Source organism: Chrysochloris asiatica, unplaced genomic scaffold (genome assembly GCF_000296735.1).
Source record: "Chrysochloris asiatica unplaced genomic scaffold, ChrAsi1.0 scaffold00157, whole genome shotgun sequence".
In the NCBI taxonomy this organism is placed as follows: domain Eukaryota; kingdom Metazoa; phylum Chordata; class Mammalia; order Afrosoricida; family Chrysochloridae; genus Chrysochloris; species Chrysochloris asiatica.
In genome coordinates, this window is record NW_006408675.1 from 2,057,605 (window position 1) to 2,058,996 (window position 1,392).

Genomic DNA, 1,392 nt, shown 5'->3' on the forward strand with positions numbered 1-1,392 from the left:
CGGCTCCTGGAGCAGCTGAGCATTCCGAACTAGAAAGCAATGGATTTCTTGCTTCTGCCACAAATTCCCACAGCTGTAAGCCTTCCAACCTTATCAATATTCCTTTATAGGTGGAGAGTTCTGGGACCATCTCCTGAGCCTGCTTGGTCTGGTATTCTGTTTTGTTGCTGCAAAGCTCTTCATTGCACTTCTACCCGGTCCGCCATCTTGTTTGTTCTCCCTGCATTGTTTTTTAAGAATGGTCTAGATAAACTCAATCATGAAAGATTACTGTATGTTTAAGATATGTGCCCACTTTTTAGGTTTAAATCATAAAAATAATGTATTTTCCCTGTTTAAAACTTGGGAAACATACTATAAACAAAAATTTTAAATAACCTATAATCTCTTAGAAATAATAACTTCATAATTTGTTGAATAACTTCAACACTTTATGTTTCTATTTGCATATTTAATTTACCCAAGTGGTGTCATAGTAAGCATAATTTTTTGCAATTTGCTTTTCATTTCAGTATTTTGTGATCATCCTCTCATATCAACAAATATAAAGCTATACAAACATTTCAAATGAATGCAAAATATCTCCTAGTTTGGATATAGTACAATTTCTTTATCAAGTTCTATATTGTAAAAGTTATTTTTGTTTTTTCTTGCATTTTTAGCATAGGTTTAAGATAAATTAGCCTATTTAAACATGTCCCATTGGGTTTTAAATGAAATTGTATTAAGTTTACAGATTAATTTGGGGAAATCTTTACCACTGTCAGTAATTTTATCTAGAAATGCTGTGTAACTTTTTATTCATTCATGTTTTCTTTAAAAATACCAGCCAAATTTTATAATTTTCTTCATATTTCTCCTCAGTATTTCTTAACTTAATTTATAGTTCCATTTTGTTGTTTTTGTTAGGTGCCATCAAATCAGTACTGACTCATAGGACCTTATGCACAGCAGAATGTAACACTGCCCGGTCCTGGGCCAACCTCAAAATTGTTGCCACACTTGAGCCCATTCATGCTGGCATTTGCCCAATTCATTTTGCTGGGGGGTCTTCCTCTTTTTCTCTGACCCTCCACCTTACCAAACATGGGATCCTTCTCCAGTGACTGGTCGCTCCTGACAAAAAGTCTGAAGTGTGAGAGACAAAGTTTGGCCATCCTGACCTCAATGGAACACTCTGGCTGTACTTATTCCAACACAGATTTGTTGGTTCTTTTGGCTGCCCGTCACACTTTCAATACTCTCCTCTAACACAATTACTCAAAAGCATTAATTCTTCTATGGTCTTTCTTATTCACTGTCCAGCTGTTGCATGCATATGAGGTTATTGAAAATACCATGGCTTGGGTCAGGTGCACCTTAGTCTTCAAGCTGACATCTTTGCTCTTCAAT